This window comes from Haematobia irritans, chromosome 4 (assembly GCF_050003625.1).
Source record: "Haematobia irritans isolate KBUSLIRL chromosome 4, ASM5000362v1, whole genome shotgun sequence".
In the NCBI taxonomy this organism is placed as follows: Eukaryota; Metazoa; Arthropoda; class Insecta; order Diptera; family Muscidae; genus Haematobia; species Haematobia irritans.
The window spans coordinates 184349-205985 of NC_134400.1; the positions used below are offsets into that span (position 1 = coordinate 184349).

At 32.9% G+C, this 21637-nt stretch overlaps 1 protein-coding gene across 2 annotated transcripts in view; it reads right to left on the reverse strand.

Moving 5' to 3' along the window:
* Nucleotides 1-21637, reverse strand: part of Sox21b (SRY-box transcription factor sox21b) — a 152467-nt gene that overhangs the window by 79334 nt on the left and 51496 nt on the right. Inside the window, exon 2 of one of the 2 annotated variants that reach the window (XM_075305457.1) lies at nucleotides 337-500. The exons of the other annotated variant lie outside the window; for it this stretch is intronic. The gene's annotated coding sequence lies outside the window, so the exon portion shown is untranslated. The remainder of the gene's footprint in view (nucleotides 1-336; nucleotides 501-21637) is intronic. 2 annotated transcript variants of the gene reach the window in all.

Consider the following 21637-nt stretch of genomic DNA (forward strand, 5'->3'; position numbering starts at 1 on the left):
TAACCGTATTCGATGCTCCCAAAGAAAAAATACAAAATTTTCCTCCGAAAAGTAATTCCCTTTGGTAAAATTTCCTTAAGGTCAAACTCGAATTTATGAGAAATGTTGCACCTATTATCTCTAATTGTGTTTTTATTTGCTTTTAAAGAAAAATATTTAATGTCAAGAGAAAACTTCGTTTCTCTAAAATTCCGTTTCGTCTTTTAGTGCCGTTTTGGGACTACTTTATCAGGACTTATTCGGAAGGTGCAGTACCATATATTTTATGAAGGGCTTAGGTAAAGTAAATTGAAATTCGAAATTTTGTTAAAAATTTCCAAACATAAGTAAAATTACCTCATTTCCGTTTCCAAAAGTTGTATTTGGGTGGTTTGTTTTCTTTAAATGAAGTTTGTTTGAATTTACTTGTGTGTACTCACAATCTAGTCTATAAATAGAATCACTTAGTGTATGTGCTACTGGCGCGTTGTCCAGTGTATAGTGTTCAATTCCCCGTTCAGCTAAAAAAGAAAAAAAAAAGAGTGGTGAGAACTAAATAAATCATGTGAAGTGAAAAATATATGGAGGAAGATGCATTTAGCCAGAAAATAATGTAAAAGACGTCAATGTTTATCAAAAAAAATGCTATACTACACCCTCACAAAAAATCGCTTCTGTAACATATACTCCCAAACATATTTTGCTTCAAGCATATACATTTTTGGGTATTGCCCAAACATTTATATGTTTGATCTCTATATATGTTTGGGTAGTCTAAGTTCCAAACATTTTGTATTTTTGCATCCAAATTCAATAATGTTGTCTTCCAAAAAACAATATGTTATTATGTGACCATATATAATGTTTGGAAGCATTTTGCACCCAAAAATATTATATGCTTAAAAAAAATTCTCCCAAACAATATTGTGCTCAAAATTTTATTTATTTATTTATATATTTACAATCATAAAGAATTATGAAAATAAACAGGTAATATAGGTGCTAACAACATAGGTTTTCGACCTGAATGCTCAAAATTTTGTTTCTGCCCAATTGTATATTCCCCGACATCTTTCTCACTTCCACGAGATTTTTTAGTTCTTAGCACCTTTTTCTGTAATACAAACATTGTAGAAGAAATTATTCAATTTTATGATTTTTTTATTTTAATTTTACCTTTTGCCGGACGGGGATTCGAATAGCGGACCACACAGTTTGTAAGGATCAAAGAAGTAGCTGATCAATTGCCCAAGGAAAAATAAAATGTTAATTTTGTAATAACAAGCAACAACCACCAACTTAATTCAATATCGCTCCCTGTTAAATAGCGCTCCAAGCTTCTAAACACATATATGTTTATAGGCTATTTCTAAATTAATATATGTTTGCATTCAAGCATATTATATTTACAAACATTTTATGTCCCAAACATAATATGTTCTAACATATTAACATATATGTCCCAAACATGTTATGCTAGTTTATGAACATTATATGCTTGCACTCAAAAATATTGTGTTTCAAAATTTGTGTTCCAAACATATAATGTTTATAGCCAAACATATGAAAAACAGTCTTTTTCAACCGTGTATGTGCGAAACCACTTGATTCAGAATTATTCAAAGGAGTTAAACATCATTTCATTTAAACAGTAATTGTAAAGTCTTTATACTCGAGGAAATAGAAAGCATGTGTTGAAAAACAATAACAGCACCCAGTGAAGGATTATAATCACCTTAAACATGTTTCAAGTGCAAAATGTTATTTTTGGACGGGGAACATGTAACATGTTTGTCGCATCCATGTTATTTTCTCCTTGTCTGTGCGCACACAGCATTTAATACCCAACTTAATAGAGAGTCCACAGTAATTTTTATTTTATTTAATTTTGTTATCGATTACCATTAGAGTTCATAAAAGCAACTTTCAAATTCTTGCCCAAGTGGCATTATACGAGTATATATATGCATCTGTATGTACATATGTGTCAATGTATTTCAATTGACATCTAAACACATTTATGAATACATCGATTTTTCACATTTCTATCTTAAGAGTTGTTTTGTTAGACAACCTAACATTATCTCCGGTCATAGAAAATACCCGCCCTAATATACACGCATTCATGCTTCACAAACAAAGGTCACTATCCACCCCATAGATCTTTTACGAATGTAGCACCCATTATTTATGTGTGGAGTGGTACCAAAATGATTAGTTAAAAGTAAAGGTACAAACAACAATAGGACAACAAATGGAATTATCCAAAAAAAAACTGAAATTTCATTCATAACAATGACTTTCGAATTTATGTTTTGTACATTTCAATGTATTGTCGTAGGCATTTGTATGTATGTGCGTGAGTGTGCTTGTAGATATACTCATTTGGGATGGAATGCACCGTTTTTCCTTTAGAAAAATATAAAACAAAACATAGACAATAGAGAATGAAAAAGAAAAATATAAAGAAAATGCATAAATGTTTTCAAAATGCTATAAACAATAAACACCACCGAATTGATGTCCATTCATTTTGCGACTCCGGCGACAGAGTGTCTGCCAGAATCATTTCCATTGTTAGACCTGTATGAACTGCACCTACACATAGATGAGTTATGTACTATACCGGAATATACAGAAAACTACTACTACTGTATCTAATTATACATTTATGTGGTATGTCTACTATTATATAAATGCGAACATAAATACACTAAAAGAAAAGTATACGTCATTGTGATCACAAATGTTTCACGTTGTCCAGGAACAAAAACGCAAACATTTTTCCGAAAGTAGTGTGAGTGTTGTTTACCTACTACATGGGTGCCACCATGGAGCAATGGTTAGCATGCTCGCCCTGCGGGTCATGGGTTCAATTCCAGTTTCGACCAAGAAGCTTATATGTCCCATGCTAAACATGGCATGGAACAGCACTCAGTGACACAAGAGAAGCTCACCACTGTGGTATCACTATGTGAACCTGAAATAGAGGGCTGCCACTATACCTAACCTAACCTAACCGTGGTCAAATATTTAAAGACCGTATTTGAAATCAATAGATAAAGTGAAACCATTTTTAATTTAGTAAGAATTTAATCAAAATCACTTAACTAAATTTCAAGTTGACCTACACTGTACGCGACAAAATTCGAAAAGGATAAAATGATATCGTGCTGCACACTTTAATATAAAGAAGTTACACGTTGTCCCCACTGGGATATACCGATATTCGAAAATGTATACAGAAGTTTGTTTTTGGTAATACTTCAAATTTCTTCATTGTTAGTGTTTTTAACTACAGGTTGGTAAATTAATGATATCCCTAATAAATAAAATTACCTACTCTGAAATGCGACCGAAGGCGTTTCCTACAATTGTTCGGTTTTTGGACAAACATATATCAGTGCGATATTTATTGAGCGAGAAAAAGCAATAGGCTAAAATTCACAACGTGTGCATTGTAATCAAGCGCTTAAGTACTCACTGCAATCCCCTAACGATTGACATTCATCCATAAGCATGCGACATGACTACACATTCAAGACCAACCACCCCGATGATGGCATTGCACGCATGCATGCTCGAGTTGAATTTAATCCTCGCTCGAAATAATGAATATTCAAACGGTTCACAAAGCTAATCTCCTTGTTCACACAGGGCTTTTCCAATTTCCTTCCACATCCTGATTGTGTCCACAAATCTGTTTGGCTTAAATTTACACACGCATGTCAGATTGAAGCATCCACAGGTATGTTGCAATATGGGGATGGCCTATGTATATGTCTGCATCAATGCAATCGAAAATTTAGATTGTGTGAGGGCATCCGGTGGGATGATTGGCGGATGTAAAACATTCGCGCATCAATGCAACTGTTCCATCATAATCTCTACGTATTTCCTTTTTATTCCCATCTCTACCTTTGAAGTGTAAGTATTGTTCGAATAAATCCACCCAAGGATGGGTGCATAGAATTGAAAACCAAATGTTTAAATTACTAGGACTCTCTGCAAAATTATCCTGTTCCTTTAGTTCTTGCAGCCGAACAGCTGTTATCATTGCAAGATAATAACGAAATGTTCACAACCGAAAATATTGGCGAATAGCCATATTGTAGTCTCTAGGACGTGTTGCTCCTTATTAAATAATGTATTGAATTTCTTTATCAGAAATCCTATACAATATTTACTTTGGATTGCGTGAAGTGGCTCACCATCACAATGGACTAATCGTAATTCATTTGGATTGAGCCCAGATAATCACAGTATGGTGATTTCTATAATAAAAAAAATGTGAAAACATCTTAAATCATTGGGAAAATTAGTCAGCTTCACAGGTAAAATCAAGTTTCTTGATCGTTGTGATGTTCCATGCTCGCAGGCTACTTTTCACAAAAAGTTGTAAAGAAAAATTCCAATTTAGTTTTTTCCTATGAAAATTAAGCGCAACTGATCGATCACATTAATTTATCGAAAATCAATCCGAATTAGAAGTTCAAAGGAGAATCCGGTTTACCTACTACAGGAAAGCTTTTTGCGTATTTTCAGGCGTCACAATTGTCCACTTCATAACGCTCTGGTTTGTACGATCAATTTTTTTTTCATACAGTGAAACATCTGAAACTTGACCACTTTGAAAAACGGCACCTTTCCAATTTCGATACATTCGAGTCAAGACAATGGAATGTCTTGACTAGCTCGTGAGACTGAGTTGAATCACCAACATATAGCAGTGGACGCGGTCCGTCCTGTCGCATAGGGTTTTAAGGACTCTATCCTCTCGCCCTAAAACAAATCGATTGAAAATAACACTCTACCATGATTCCTGACTTGATTGTATATGAAGGTCTTGTATAAGTAAGTCATTACTACGTGAATGGTACACACAAAAAAATAACTGCAAATAAATAGTAACAACTTTATTTGTATGTAAAATCTGCTGATACTCAACAAATGTGTCTATTGAATATGAGGCATTTGTTGTTAAAATGTGTTTGTAGACAGTGTTACCGTTGGAAATGTTGAAAAAGTCGCATATTCTAAAAAAGGTTGCACAAAAAAGTCGCATAATGATAAAAAAAGTCGCTTACATTTGTGAGGTCTTTTTATTACAAAAAATGTTTATAAAATAGCACAAAAACAATAAAGGAACGGTGCCTTTAACATAACATAAAAGATATTTTACCAACTTATTGTAACATAAAATCCAGTAAAACGTAAATAATTTTTTTCACTTTTCTAAAATTAGCAGAATTTACGCGAACGCCATCGAGAACCAATTTACCATCAGCCAATTTAAATTTAATAAAAATATTTATTTTATATATACTACACTTCTAATTGTCTTTGTGAAATATATTGCACGCATGATTTGTTTGTGACAAACTCTTGCAAGTTTTTACTGGAAAAAAATTCCTAGCAAAAAATTGCAACTTCTCTATTTCTCAAATGTCACATTTGATCTCTCTCTCTCTGACAATCTATTACTGGCTTTTTAGAGTAAACTAATGACTTCCAGTAAAAATTTGTGATAATTATCAAAAATTATTTGGTACTAGAACGGATCTAGTTGTTGAAACGGTAAGCAATAAAACAACGATTGAACAAACCAGAGCACCGTGTAGGTTGGGAATCTAGGTTAGGTGTCCCCTGTGATGCTATACGTGATTTACTTCTATGAGTAGCTCAATGACAAATGAACTCCTTTTTATAGCCGAGTTCAAACGGCGTTTCACATTGTGGTGAAGTACTTAGAGAAGCTTTGATACACTCAGCATCCACCGCTGAAACACATTTTGTTGTTTGATCGAAACTGGGGTTGAATCCATGTAAGGCACATGGCGATTAATTCCCATTTATAAAAATTGCTTCAAATTGAAGCACTTCTCTTTTGTGCGCACGCATGCGACTAAAGTCGCAAATTTTGCATATTTTACAAAAGTCGCATGATATCAGAAAGGTTGCAAAATGTGACTAAAGTCGCACAACGGTAACACTGTTTGTAGATGCTTGACAGAGGAAATAATAGAAATATACTGAATTTTTAACAAATTGTTTTGTTGCGAAAATAGTTGACTGCTATCGATATGAAAACAAAAATACAAGACTGGTTACGCGCACATCGCTGAGAACATGTACACGCAAAGAAAAAAAAACGTTTGGAAAACGTGTACCGAAAACGTTTTTCTTTTGTTAGAGTTTTTTGAATTGCTTCGAAAATTTTAAACTTTTATCACCAAAAAAATTCGTTTGTTACGAAATTTTTATTTTTTCAATAAAAAAAGTTATTTTTGAAACAACAACACAGTCCATTTCGTTTATATCAAACACTGTTCTTTTCCGACTTTAGGTCTTTAATAAGACACAGTTTACAGTTCAAAATTTAATATACTACAATGTAATGTTGAACATTTTTTCGGAATCTTCCGAACATATCTGGAATATATGTAAAAAAAAAAAAAACAAAAAAAACATTGGTCGAAGCGGGGATCGAACCCACGACCCTTGGCATGCAAGTCGGACGTAGCAACCACTGCTCCACGGTGCCAAACTAAATGTTTGTTTCTGTTAAATAAACTTTGTTTATTCGGTTCGTGGGCGCCGCAAGCTATGCTATATAAATATAACTTATATGGATATTTATCTATTGATGACCATAACAGGTACATAGCTCAGTGGTTAGTGTGTTGGCTTGCAAAGTGCATGGTCCGCGGTTCGATTCTCCGTCCAGGCGAAAGGTAAAAAAATTTTAAAAATTTATAAAATCGTATAATTACTTCTACATTGTTGGTATTACAGAAAAAGGTGCTAAGAACTAAAAAACTTCGTGGAAGTGAGAAAGATGTGAGGGAAAATGCAATTAGCCAGAAAAAAATTTTTTGAGTTAGTCTTTATGAAATTGTTTTTACATCCTGGAAAAGAATAAACGTTTATCACAAAAAGTATATACTTTTCTTCCAAATGTACTTCCTTTCAACGAAAAGCAAATGAGAAACGAACTTTGTTTGTCTAAAATTTCGTTTGGGAGGAAAGAATTATTTTTTTGCGTGTACGAAAGCTAAAAGAAGTATGCGAAGAATACCGTTAGAACAAAATGAGTATGAGCACATGCACGTGTATGATAGCAAGCAAAGAGCGCATTCATCAGAGAATACAGAAAAGCATTTATAAATGTCTGTGCCAAATTTATATTTTTCAATTTGGTAGTTTCTTAAATGTGTTTGTTGTATGAGATAATTAATAAAACCATATTAATATCGGGATTAGAGTTATTAACATACAATTTTAATTAACATAACTAGAATATATACCACTGGTCAGAAAGTTGTCAAAATGCTTGCTACACGGATGAAAAAGACTGTTTTTCATATGTTTGGATATAAACATTATATGTTTGGAACACAAATTTTTAAACACGATATTTTTGAGTGCAAGCATATAATGTTCATAAACTAGCATAACATGTTTGGGACATATATGTTAATATGTTAGAACATATTATGTTTGGGACATAAAATGTTTGTAAATATAATATGCTTGGATGCAAACATATATTAATTTAGAAATAGCCTATAAACATATATGTGTTTAGTAGCTTGGAGCGCTATTTAACAGGGAGCGATATTGAATTAAGTTGGTGGTTGTTGCTAGTTATTACAAAATTAACATTTTATTTTTCCTTGGGCAATTGATCAGCTACTTCTTTGATCCTTACAAACTGTGTGGTCCGCTGTTCGAATCCCCGTCCGGCAAAAGGTAAAATTAAAATAAAAAAAATCATATAATTGAATAATTTCTTCTACAATGTTTGTATTACAGAAAAAGGTGCTAAGAACTAAAAAATCTCGTGGAAGTGAGAAAGATGTGGGGGAATATACAATTGGGCAGAAACAAAATTTTGAGCATTCAGGTCGAAAACCTATGTTGTTAGCACCTATATTACCTGTTTATTTTCATAATTCATTATGATTGTAAATATATAAATAAATAAATAAAATTTTGAGCACAATATTGTTTGGGAGAATTTTTTTAAGCATATAATATTTTTGGGTGCAAAATGCTTCCAAACATATTATATGTTCACATAATAACATATTGTTTTTTGGAAGACAACACTATTGAATTTGGATGCAAAAATACAAAATGTTTGGAACTTAGACTACCCAAACATATATTGTTTAGACCAATATGCTTTCAAACATATTATATATTGGTAGAGATCAAACATATAAATGTTTGGGCAATACCCAAAAAAGTATATGCTTGAAGCAAAATATGTTTGGGAGTATATGTTACAGAAGCGATTTTTTTTTGAGCGTGTAGACACTGGACTACTCAAATTTAAAATCGTCATACATTTACAAAACTGAATATAGGATTTTCGAAACAAAAATGTTACATGTTCCCCGTCCAAAAATAGCATTATGGTCATATCCCTTTTTTGTGTGTACTTAACAAAATATCTCCAAAATTGTTCCGGCAATTTTGCAATTTTGGTGCAATAATTGTGTCAATTTCAATTTAATTTTTTGTCAATACATCAACAAATTTGTTACAGGTCATTGATAGACTCCAACAAACCACATACAAATTTTTCGTTCAAATTCAAAAATATTTGTTGAGGATTAAACGTAACGTTCAACAACAAATATTTTGTACTGTTGGATGCTCAACAAATTACTTACAAATTATGTTATTGAGAACACAAATTATTTGTTGCCTTCTGATGGTAACGATTGCTAACAACTTTTTTGTAATAATGGTTATTAATAGTACAAATTAGTTTGTTGCAGGAAAATTAACAAATTTTGTTATTGGTTTTCCAACGAAAGTTATTGGTTCTCAAACTTATTTTTATCTGTGTATGTATAACACCACAATTATAATTGGTAGGCAATAATTCACCAAACGTTTTGTTAGATTTACTGGGATAGCTACACCATGCAGAACCACTGGTGACCCCTTTTGTAGAAAGCAAACTCTTTTTGCATTGTTTGTAGTTAACTCATAGGTATCCATGGAATTAAATTCAGGAATGTGCTAACAAAAATGTATGTCAGTAGAAATTTGCACTCCGATGAATTCTCCCCCATATGCAGAGAAGTATCGATTGTTAATCTATTATGAAATCTTGCAGGCAAGACATGAGTAAGTGGCTTAATGCAAGCGTAAACAAAAAAAAAAAAAATAAATAAATCCTTTCAAATAAAATTGTACATAAAATATTATTTCGTTTTTTCAAAATTTGTCAGCTCCCATCCAAACATGGCATTGCCAAGAATTATTTCAAGAAATTTCTTTGGTACACTTAAAAAACAGTGAACCCAATAGGAAGGAAAACTTCGGTTAATTTTAGAAAATGTTAACTAAACTATATTACAAACGTATATGTCACGCGGATTTCACAAACATAAGTAAATATTTGTTTACTAATGCAAAAAAAATTATTTGGTTTAATTATTTTTTTTTTTTGTATTTGTTAAAGAAAATTTCTGTGTTTGATGGAAAGAGTTGGAGTTCAAAATTGCAAAAATGTCTTTAGTCCATACACGGTTGAAAAAGACTGTTTTTCATATGTTTGGCTATAAACATTATATGTTTGGAACACAAATTTTTAAACACAATATTTTTGAGTGCAAGCATATAATGTTCATAAACTAGCATAACATGTTTGGGACATATATGTTAATATGTTAGAACATATTATGTTTGGGACATAAAATGTTTGTAAATATAATATGCTTGGATGCAAACATATATTAATTTAGAAATAGCCTATAAACATATTTGTGTTTAGTAGCTTGGAGCGCTATTTAACAGGGAGCGATATTGAATTAAGTTGGTGGTTGTTGCTTGTTATTACAAAATTAACATTTTATTTTTCCTTAGGCAATTGATCAGCTACTTCTTTGATCCTTATAAACTGTGTGGTCCGCTGTTCGAATCCCCGTCCGGCAAAAGGTAAAATTAAAATAAAAAAAATCATAAAATTGAATAATTTCTTCTACAATGTTTGTATTACAGAAAAAGGTGCTAAGAACTAAAAAATCTCGTGGAAGTGAGAAAGATGTGGGGGAATATACAATTGGACAGAAACAAAATTTTGAGCATTCAGGTCGAAAACCTATGTTGTTAGCACCTATATTACCTGTTTATTTTCATAATTCATTATGATTGTAAATATATAAATAAATAAATAAAATTTTGAGCACAATATTGTTTGGGAGAATTTTTTTTAAGCATATAATATTTTTGGGTGCAAAATGCTTCCAAACATATTATATGTTCACATAATAACATATTGTTTTTTTTGGAAGACAACATTATTGAATTTGGATGCAAAAATACAAAATGTTTGGAACTTAGATTACCCAAACATATATTGTTTAGACCAATATGCTTTCAAACATATTATATATTGGAAGAGATCAAACATATAAATGTTTGGGCAATACCCAAAAATGTATATGCTTGAAGCAAAATATGTTTGGGAGTATATGTTACAGAAGCGATTTTTTGTGAGGGTGTATGAAGTCATAACAGGTTGGCTGATAAGTCCCCGGTCTAACAAAGAAAAACACATTTTTTTTGTCAAAATTCGTTGTTATTATTCAACATAGTTCCCTTCGAGAGCGATACAACGATTATAACGACCTTCCAATTTTTTGATACCAATTTGGTAGTACATTCGGTTTTGCCTCAAAATAGGCCTCAGTTTCGGCGATCACCTCTTCCTTTGAGGTCTGAGAACAAGAAAAAGTCGCTGGGGGTCAGATCTGGAGAATACGGTGGGTGGGGAAGCAATTCGAAGCCCAATTCTTGAATTTTTGCCATCGTTCTCAATGACTTGTGGCACGGTGCGTTGTCTTGGTGGAACAACACTTTTTTCTTCTTCATATGGGGCCGTTTTGCCGCGGAGTATAGTGATGGAGCCAGGTTTCAACCATTGTCATTTTTTTTGTATTTGTTAAAGAAAATTTCTATGTTTGAAGGAAAGAGTTGGAGACACGAATTGATTAAATCTTTATGATTCATTTGTGTATACTATTTCCCCCTTTATAGTTCATTTACCCAACATACACAAAAAATTGTTAGAGTCAAGAACATTTTCTCAAAACATAATATGTCCATGATCTAAAATAGAATTAAATTGGCTTTAGTGCCATATAGGTTCACTTTTTTTTTGAGTGCATACTTTTTGCATTAGTTTAACATTGTTCAAACTATTATAAGGATTTTTAAATGAAACGACGTTTTATCTTAGCTATCAACTATTCAATGAATATTTATTTAATTTATTTATTGTAATTTATTTAATGCGAACTGCATCTTTTAAGATACAAACAGGAAAATAATTCTTACGTCTTAAAATTTGGACCGAATTCTACGAAATCAAGTTTGTTGCATCTAAAATATCATAATGCAGATTTAAAATATATTTTTCCAGAAAATCTATAGTACTTCTTCTGAAACCAAAATTCAATATCAAATTTTGGCCGAAAAATCAAAAACCTACAAATTGGAAGATAAATAATATTTACCATATCTCTATTCTCTACTAAAATCAAATTATTTATTTGTAAACAAAAACTTAGTTTAATGTGCACTGTATCATTTAATATACAACCACTATTTTTGAAAAAAAAAACACAAAAAATTGAAAAAAAAATGTGCTACGCAGATGTTCTTTTTTACCATTCGGCATTTTTTCTTAATTTAAGAGTTAAAGAAAATGCTTCACAACAAAATTCGTTCCTGTGTTCGGTTGGTATGGGTTTAATTAGCAAGTGATTAGTTCCATATACTGGTAGCCAATAATTTCGATACTTATTCTTTTTTCATAAAATAAGTCATCCTTCCGCGATCGAACGCAGCACATATTCCCCAAATTCAAGAGGGAATTGAATCATTGCATCACCTTGTTGGATTCAAATCATTTTAGGAAAAGACTACGTTTATATTTAGTAAAATTGTGTGCTTAATTTATCAATTTTTTTTTTTAATTTTTATTTCACGCCATTAAAGTAAGCAAAAACATTAAAATAAGAAAAATTTTCTCACATTTGGCAAAAATGAACTAAAATTAACTAATTTTCATAAACTAAAATAAAGCTAAATTGGCTATAAAAAATGTCGTTGCCTTGTTGGATTCAAATCATTTTAGGAAAAGACTACGTTTATATTTAGTAAAATTGTGTGCTTAATTTATCAAATTTTTTTTTTAATTTTTATTTCACGCCATTAAAGTAAGCAAAAACATTAAAATAAGAAAAATTTTCTCACATTTGGCAAAAATGAACTAAAATTAACTAATTTTCATAAACTAAAATAAAGCTGAATTGGCTATAAAAAATGTCGTTGCCTTTTTGCAGGGGGTTAGGTATTGCTGCATAATTGCTCATGGTAAGCAGATTTTCACCTCAATTTCTTTCTTTTACTTTTTGGTGGGGACAAAGTTAGTTCACTCCCATCGAGGGTTTCGCCACCATAAAAATGTGGATTGGTCAATAACATTTACTTGGTAGCAAGGTGAAGCAGTGATTTGACTGATCGTAAATTGTATCACTCAGATAAAGATCAGGTATTAGACCACAATGATCTTTCATTTTTACACCTTTATCTCGGTGTTCCAGTTAGTATTGCAAACTGGTTTTTCTTGCCCATCCCTATCAATTTCAGTTCACATGTCTATTGAATACGGTGGAATCACATTAGCACGAAAATTTTCAAAAGTTTTAAAACACTCGATCTCAATCGCCTATTACTCTCTTCAATATCCATAGGGAGACACACACACACATTTACATACCACACGAATGAAAAAAAGAGTTTTTAAGGCATTATGGCACAGAAGGATATTTTGTGTGAAGATTAATTCTGAATTACCGTCGACACTTTAGCACGATGGCAATGATGATGGGAAGGTTGTCCATCATATTTACTTACAAAATTCCAACTTCTTGTGTCAAATGAGGATTTGAAAACCAGTCGAAGAAATATGAGGCAATGAGAGGGTATACAAAACCTCCAAATGGGTGTGGAACAAAAGCGAAGAGGTTAAAGTACGACAATATGTCGGATTGTGATTTTTTCCATTTACTTGGTTGTGGTCGTAAGGGCTATTTCAAGTTGCTGGCTCTCATAACTAAATAGCAGCTTTAAGATTGGGACCATACTTGGTCGCTATTTGGCTTTGCAATGTGAGACATTCCAAAAGGGCCAAAATGAATGCTAATGAATAAGCTGGGAATGTTTTCATAAAAGGGGCGAGAATTTGGACAAATTCTTTGATTCCTGATGCAAAACATAACCAAATTTGCAAGGTCAAAGTTTAAATAAAACTTTGCTGGCAGTGAACGTTGTTAATTGCTCAAAAGCCTCACTCCACTCATCATTGTGCCAGCCAGCCTGCCTGACTCGGAGACTGAAGGAGCTACGGAATAAATTGATGAATGTGGATGGATGAATGAATGAAAAGGGTACTTTTTTAATTTTTAAAGTGGCACTCGAACATAATGTTCGCTAATTGTTGATAATGTTACGTCTGGATGATTGCAATCCTTTGTGTACCGTGTAAGTTCCTAGTTGCCGCATGGCCAGAGATATCCTTATTCACCGATTGTTGTGAGAGAGTTCATATGAATGAAACTCGAAACAGCATTCAATGCGAATGGGCAAAGAACCAACATAGTACGTAGTACTCCAAGTGTTCTAATCGAGCTTTCTGCTACTACGTTTTGTTTCTATTACGGCAAATATTTTTAGGGAAATAAACTGGTAATTGATGATATTATCCACACATACACAAATCATTTGAGTATTGTTTCGAAAGTATCTTCCGCATACATGAGACTGCTTCATCGGCAGCATGAACTGGCGAAGAATGGGTCGAAGTGAAATAAAACAAAATCAAATTAAAAGAATACAACTTTTTTATTTTTAATCGAGAAATAAAGGTTCCATGGGTACCTGGAACATATGTGGATTCCATATGTGGTGCATCCATTCCATCCATGATTAGGTAAAGTTCATATGCAGCATTGGCCAACAAACGACAACAGCTAGCCAAGTATCGATCTGTCCGTCCGCCTTCTAATTTATGACGTTTTGGCATTTTTAGTGGTCTTTCTTAAGCTTGACGCCCGCTTGCCAGAATTCCATGCCCAGCAGGGTGTCCACTTGAGCATTTACCTTTTGTGATTCCCGCTTGTTGTGATACGTTTAGAGATTTGAAAAATAATGAAGAAGAAACGAAATGAAAACTCATTTCGATACGAGTCATTTCAAAAAGCGTCAAAGTATTCAACAGAAAGATGCGCGAGCATTCAGAGATCAGAGACTCTGATCACAATCATATGCGCGCATCGCATCAATATCTAAATGACGTGTCATTGTCATTGATTGGATTTTGTTCGACAAGCCAAGCAGATAGGCAGCAATAAATGGGAGATCCCTCGGATCATGATTATGGAATAGTGGTAAGACTCTGTGCAGACCATTGCAGCATCCAACCAGACACATCGACTCCAGCAGCATATTGTAACAATGATATGCTAAGATTGCAACAGTATACATACATACGTATTACACCGAAAGAATTTTCTTCGAAAAGTTAATTTTCAGTTTGATCACCCAGAAGAAAGTGAACCCACCATGAAAGAAAATGTAAGTTTATTTTAGAAAATTTTAACTAACATATTTTACTAATTGCAACGTGATTGAAATAAGTTTATAATATTTGTTAAATTGACCAAAATTTATTAAAAATAATAAATGTATATCTGTTATTTAAGAAAATGTCATATTTTGAACGAAAAACATTGGACTTAAAATGTCTTTAGTAGGGCTGTGGAGTCGAGAAACAAAATTTTGACTCAATTTTCTATAGAAATAAAATTTTCGCTAAATTTTCTATAGAAAAAAATATTTCTATAGTAATAAAATTTTGAATACATTTTGTATAGAAATAAAATTTTGACAAAATTTGCTATAGAAATAAAATGTTGACAAAACTTTTTATAGAAATAACCTTTTGACAAAATTTTCTATAAAAAACAACTTTGAAAAAAATTTCTGTCAATATTCCACTTATGTATATGGCCTTACAATAAAATTAAAAAAAAAAATAATTTCGATTGTTCGAAATATTTCAAATAAATTGATATGGGCGTTAAAATGGATCGATCCAGCCCATCTGCTAGTCTAACATTCTAGGAAACATAAAAAGATAGCCGTAATTGGAAGTTGATTTTCATTTACAATCATGCTGTACATTGATCGAATGAATAACGCAATGGAAACTAATTTGCGTAAAAACTTGCTTAGTTACAAAAATGTGAAGTGTTTCAAAAAATTTGGTTTAGCCGGAGTCGGAGTCGAGCAAAATTTTTACGACTCCGACTCCAGCAAAATCTTCAGACTCCGACTCCTGGTCTTTAGCGCTATATGAAGTACAAGATAGACACAATTTAAGGAAAATTATCTTGTTTGAGAAATTTCGGAACGCTATTTCATTAAACATATTATTTAAGTTCTCCCATTTGGGAAAAATATGAACTATTTTCAAATTTAGTAAAATTGTGTGCTTAAAGTATTCGTAAAAAGTTCTTCGTAAAATTGATGAAACTCAATGAAAATGTCGTTGTTTTAATGGGCAATTTACGGAGAAATATGAAGAATGTTTCGTAAAATTAACGAAGAGAATTCTTTCGGTGTAGGTAAAAAATTGTTAACTGGCATGGAAGTGACATCGTTGTCGTTTATGCTTAAGTTGGAATTTGCAGTCATTAGATATTTAAAATGCAACTCGATAGTAAACTCAAAAATAAAAGCTTAATACAAATATTCCATTTTGGTGGGTTCGCTATTTTTTATTATTTTAAGACATTGTTTTTTTATGTGTAAAAATATATCCTCATTCGCTTGATTTTCTCTGGAGTACAAATCGAGACTTACATTGCAGCAGTCTAGACAATGGAACATGAAAAATGAGTTCTAATGCAAACTCATAAACTCTTCAACTCTCTGACAAGTGACACATTTACCCTTTCCTGTCACATGCAATGATGCACACAAAATGAAGAACCATACGTAAACAGAGTCAGTAGTGCTTGTCATTGGAACAAAATCTACTTAATACCAGTCAAATACATCTTATTTATAATTAACGTTTTGTTTTACCACCGGTGATTGGTCTCACATGTATCTTACCTACAAAATTCTATATAATCAACCAAGGGCCTTACGCAATACGGGGTGATCTTTCGCTGTCGCATAGAGCTATTTTTCCTTCCCAGCCACCGTGTTTTCTTATTTCAATTATGCTTATTATGATTTCTATCAACCTTCTTCCTTCATACTGGATTGCTAAACATTGAAATATTTCACTTTTATGATAGGAGCCATTAATCATAATTCTATCCTTGGACAGGACTCAAAAACTCATAACTATTTATTGCCATATGTTCGAGGGGTGCGACATAGAATTTGATTTATGTCATAATATTTATTGGCGACTTCAGAACAAAAGACGGCTACCCAACTTTCTCTTTTGCCCATATGCAATCAACGTGAAGGAGTTTTCACTAAAACCCCTACTTTTCAACTTTCTCACTTAATGAAGAGCAAAACCTTTTCTATTATGTCCTTTCTCGGTTATAGAATACGGATAGGACTCCAATGCAAACACTAAAACAAAGTAGACTTACCATGATAGAAAATTTAGATTTCTTTAAAGAAAGTTTAACAAAAATATATTTCAAGGGCGACATGATACAAATAAGTTAATAATAATTGAAAAAAATATTAAACATAATTATTGTTTTGTTCTGTTGTTTAAGATAAGGCCGTTAAAATAAGTAAAAGATAATTAATATACGGTTCGGTTAGGTTAGGTTTGGTATACTGGCAGCCCATTATTTCAGGTTCAAAAAGATAGTTCAGCTCACTTCTCTCCTATTGACAAGGGACCTCCTTTTTATTAACGAATTCAAAGGAAGTTTCGCATTATAGTGAAACTTATTAATACTCTCAGAAATATCACCAGGATTACCGCGAACAACTTTTTGGTTCGGTCGAAACTGAGTTGAACCCATAACCCTTCGTACACAAGGTGGACATGCTAACCATTGCACCACGGTGGCTCTCTAATTGATATAAAATTCATGTTCACGATCAAATTGAAGTTCACGATTAAATTCACGTTCACGATCGAAAAACACACTCACGAACAAATTCATGTTCACAATTAAACCTTTCGACTCCGAATTTTCCAAGGTATCGCAAATTTTGTTTTTTACTTTAAATCATATTGAAGTCATTTATGAAGCGTCTAACCAAAACTTCGGGTCGCCACGCCCATTCGTTTAGGCGGTAGAGAATGTTGCCTGCACTGAAAAAAAACATGCGGTCGAAACTGAGTTGAACCCATAACCCTTCGTATACAAGGTGGACATGCTAACCATTGCACCACGGCGGCTCTCTAATTGATATAAAATTCATGTTCACGATTAAATTGAAGTTCACGATTAAATACGTCCACGATCAAAAATCACACTCACGAACAAATTCACGTTCACAATTAACCCTTTCGACCCCGAATTTTCCAAGGTATCGCAAATTTTGTTTTTTACTTTAAATCATATTGAAGTCATTTATGAAGCGTCTAACCAAAACTTCTGGTCGCCACGCCCATTCGTTTTAAATCATATTGAAGTCATTTATGAAGCGTCTAACCAAAACTTCGGTTCGCCACGCCCATTCGTTTAGGCGGTAGAGAATGTTGCCTGCACTGAAAAAAACATGAGCGGTTCTAAAGATTTTGTCCTTACTTTAACACTTTTGGTATTGATTCCGAGCCAAAGAAGCGGAGAATACAAGTAATGATACTTTTAAGACACAATTGTCTTTTAAATTTGGGTTTTGTGTACTTGCTTCTAGGAAGCAAATTTTGTTTTTTACTTTTAATCCTATTGAAGTCATTTAAGAAGCGTCTAGCCAAAACTTCGGGTCGCCACGCCCATTCGTTTAGGCGGTAGAGAATGTTGCCTGCACTGAAAAAAACATGCGCGGTTCTAAAGATTTTTTCTTTACTTTAACACTTTTGGTATTGATTCCGAGCCAAAGAAGCGGAGAATACAAGTAATGATAAAAGACAACAAATTTAAAGACAATTTCATTAATTTAAAGAATTTTTCTGAATTATTAAAGTCAAGTTGACCTTACCCCAAAAAAAATTTCTTTTATGTTATGATACCCATTTTTAAGCAAAATCACTTAATTATAAGGACAATACGACTTCATTGAAAAGTTTATCGACTTTTGGACAAAAAAATCCTTATATTAGAGAAATGCGTCTTCTATGCTAAGCAAAATTTGCATTCGTATTTTAAGGACATGAAATCTTTGGCCTCACAACAATATTTTTTCAGTGTGTGGACAACTTTGGGCAATTGTGGCTATAAAATAGTTTATTTTGTAATGATAGACGTATTACGTTTTATTGGATTTTTTAAAGTTTATTGTTATTTTTACAGTAAATATATACTCAGGCACATTCAAGAAGAAATATTTATACTCACGCACGCCATGTGGCTAGGTATTCACGTTCACGCAAATTCACGAAATGAAAAGTCATACTCGCGCACGCTCACGCACGAACAACGTTATGCCTCACGCTCCCGCATGATTTACGACAATTTTCGTAATTCACGACAAATCTCGTGATACACGAATATTTTCGAAACACGACAATTTTCATGGCTCAATAAAATTCTCCTACTTCTCGTGACTCATGAATGTTACTTACTGATGAGTAAGTAACATTCATAACTCACGACGGAACCATTAGCAAAATTAAAATATGCTTCATAATCAAACAATGGGTGCTATTGAAATTTTAAGCGTGATAAAATACGTGAATGTGATTAAAATCGGTGAGCTTGAATTTAATCTTGAAAGTGAATTTGTTTGTGAGTGTGATTTTTTATGTCTCTGTTTTACCGTGAGTGTGAGTTTTATCGTGAACGTGTATTTGATCCTGAACATGAATTTTATCGTGAGCGTGATTTCGGAGAAATTTTACTCACTCACAATTTGATTTTTACTCACGCTCATGCACGACACATTTTTGATTAGTCCCGTTCACGCACATTCACGAGATTTAAATAAATTTCATTCACAGCTTCGCGTGAATCACGCGTGTTTCACGAAAACGTTTTTTTTTTGTTTTGTTTTGAACCCATGCCATTTTAATTGGTGGTGTAAAAACCAAAGTATAATAAAGCACCAATATTCATGCTAATCAACTAGTATGTTGCCAAGAAGGCCGATATCTTTGGCTTTCTTCCTTTTTACGATTCCTTCCAAATTCCTCCCCAGCACTGCAGATATGTCTTCCACATTCCTCGTCACTGGGTTACCCCAATCGATGTTCAAAATTTGTTCAATATCATTGTTTTTCAAACCTTTTTTCTATAGTTCTCATGTTCACAAATATGTAATTTTACTACCAAAATCGCCCAAAGTTGCCCACAGGCAACTTTACAACTTTAAAAATTTCTCACGTGTTGTGTTTCTTTTTTTTTGCAATTCTAAAATTTGATTTCCACAAATATTTTATTTGACATGTACTACAACAGATTTAATAAAAACTTTCAACATTTTTTATGTAATTTTTGGAAAAAGTCACATGTATAAAAACCTTTTTCCAAATTCACAAATATTTTTTTCTTGAGGCACGTGCGTACTAATGAAAAAAAATTTTGCTAATTGACAACCAAATTAGCTAATATTTTATTCAACTTAAAGACAACACTTGTAGCTTTCGATACCGTTACAGTTTTATGAACAAAAACAACGCTGACAGGTTAGGTTAAATCCATGCTCAAGCTTAAGATTTCAATAGAGTTCATTGTTTGATGCTTCGCTGATGAACTATGTTTTAATCTTGCTATTTTGCTAATGGTTCCGTCGTGAGTTATGAAAATGTTCCTTACTCATGAGTAATTGTAGGTTTGTCGTGAATCACGAGAAATTTCGTGAATAATGCAAATTGTCGCGTCACGGATATTACCGCGAGTTACTAGAATTTTCGTTATTAACACGTATCACGAGAATTTTCATGAGTCACGAGACTTGGCGTGTCCCAAACATTTTCGTGAATCACGAGAATTGTTTTGAATCGCAAACGTTGTTCGTGCATGAGTATGACATTTAATTTTGTGAATTCTTACGAACATGTCGTGCGTGAGTAAAAATATTTCTTCGTAAAAGTGCCCACACCTCTGGTAAGTCATTAAGCATTTATGCCGATATTGAACTATGTAACCTCCAAGATGTTTTGCCGGGTAGAGTTATCTCCGGTAAATCCAGATATAATTCAATGTTTATATGGCAATCGTAGGCATATTTACTCTCGTTTCACTAACATTATCTGTTTTTGATTGTTGGTACTAATCGAGGAGGAGAGTATCGCGTATTTTTATTAGAAATTGCCATGACATTCTCTTTGGACTTCAAAAGAAAGGCCACGTAATTAATAAATTCCATTGATCGATTTCTTTCACCTCCGAGTAATCTGTAATGCATATCATATGGTTTAAAGTTAACAATAGTGAGTTGAGAGAGAGAGAGAGAGAGTTGAACTATACTTTGTATGAATGTTTGGCCCGTCGACTATCAGATCAATGTGCCACACAAATTACAAAGACAAAAACTATCAACAACAAAAACTCTATTGACGATTGATACTTGAGCACACAACGATACAATACACAACAAAAAATATGTAATTACAAATGAACCAAAACTACAAATAATAGACTCTAATGACTGCACAACAACATAAATAATGAAAGTAAAGCAGCACCACCACAAATAATAACAACAACTAATACAGGGCGATCAATAATAGTTGGACAATTGAATTGAAATGAACAAAATACCCAAACAAACGATCAGAGTCAATGAAGTGCAAATAAATGTTAATGTGTACGTTGTACTGATATACAAACGTAAATATATCGAAATATGTAGAGGTTTATGTATGTTCGTATAATATAAAGGAGCGTCCATCATTCAGACCTATGCTTCGCACTAACAACAAAGGCAATTGGAAACTGGGCTAGGGTAGGTAATGCCCGTTCATAACTGCTGCCAATCATTCCGGCCAAAAATTGCATGATCACAATACACCTCGAACTTTAATAAACCCAACGACAATACAAATAGGCACAATGAAATTCTTTTTATTCGACCCATTGTTTTAAAAATGTTTAACTATCACAGAAACTGTGTCAAAACTCACAAAACGATAGCCCAGAATAAAATACTTTTATGTACATTGGGATCTATAGATAACGTTCACATGTTGCAGTATTCTTTATATAGATAAATTGACCCACGTAATTATCGAATCAGATCGACTGCAAAACCAACAGATATTTTTTACAAATGCATTTAATTTTACGTTTGTAACCAAATAGAGAACTATAACTTTCCTTGTACTTTCATTGTTCGATCTGTCCTAATATACAGTTTGAGAGAAAAACAATATAAAATTTGCAGCAGACAGTCCAAGCACAACAGTGTTCATCATAAAAACGGGACACTGATGTGATTGGATTCATACAAAAAATACTCTCTCCGTTTCCGGCCTATTGTT